This window comes from Chenopodium album, chromosome 3 (assembly GCF_948465745.1).
Source record: "Chenopodium album chromosome 3, dcCheAlbu1.1, whole genome shotgun sequence".
Lineage (NCBI taxonomy): Eukaryota > Viridiplantae > Streptophyta > Magnoliopsida > Caryophyllales > Amaranthaceae > Chenopodium > Chenopodium album.
The window spans coordinates 41,906,923-41,907,684 of NC_137836.1; the positions used below are offsets into that span (position 1 = coordinate 41,906,923).

The 762-nt window shown below is 41.2% G+C and overlaps 1 non-coding gene across 1 annotated transcript; it reads right to left on the minus strand.

The window, feature by feature from the left end:
* LOC145625773 (small nucleolar RNA R71) lies at positions 1-107 on the minus strand. Its single transcript, XR_014110677.1, has one exon. It is a non-coding gene; the product is annotated as a small nucleolar RNA R71 (small nucleolar RNA).
* Between the last annotated feature and the right edge of the window lie 655 nt (positions 108-762).

Here is a 762-nt window from a genome sequence, read left to right on the forward strand (position 1 = left end):
GTACTACGGAGTGCGATTCAGAACTTTGCCCAAGAAGCCGATGAATCTTTATATGAGGCTTGGGAGAGGTTCAAGGATCTACAAAGAGAATGCCCTCACCATAATTTAGCACAATGGCAGTTAATCCAAGCTTTTTATAATGGCCTTGGAAATTCTTCTCGAATAATTTTAGATTCTGCAGCTAGTGGGAGATTTATGAATCTTGATGTTAAAGATGCAGGCCAGGTTATTGAAGACATGTCGATACACAATTCCCAATATGGGAATCCTAGAGGATTTGCTAACAAGGGGAAACATAGTGTTGACTCTGTATCCTTTTTGCAAGCTCAGCTGACCTCTATTTGCCAAAAATTAGATAATCTGAGCACTGCTAATGTAGCTAGTGTTTCTGCGATTAATAATAATTCTAACAAGGCTTTCTGTGAAAATTGTGGTATTTTAGGTTATTGGGAACAAGATTGCAGGAGTTCCGTGGAGCAAGATAATGCCTTTCAAGCTTATAGGTAGAATAACCCATACTCCAACACCTACAATCCTGGGTATCGGAATCATCCGTACCTTTTCTACCGGAGTACTAATGTTCAAAATCCACCACCACAAGAACCATAGGCGCCGCAGCAACAGCAGCAGAAATATTATCTTCCCAATGCTAGCCAGAAGAACCAACCACAACAACCCTCCTCATCTTCCGACCCTTCTCTGGTGGAAATTAGAGCAATGTTGGTTAATATGCAAAAGCACATGGAGAGTAGAGATGCGACA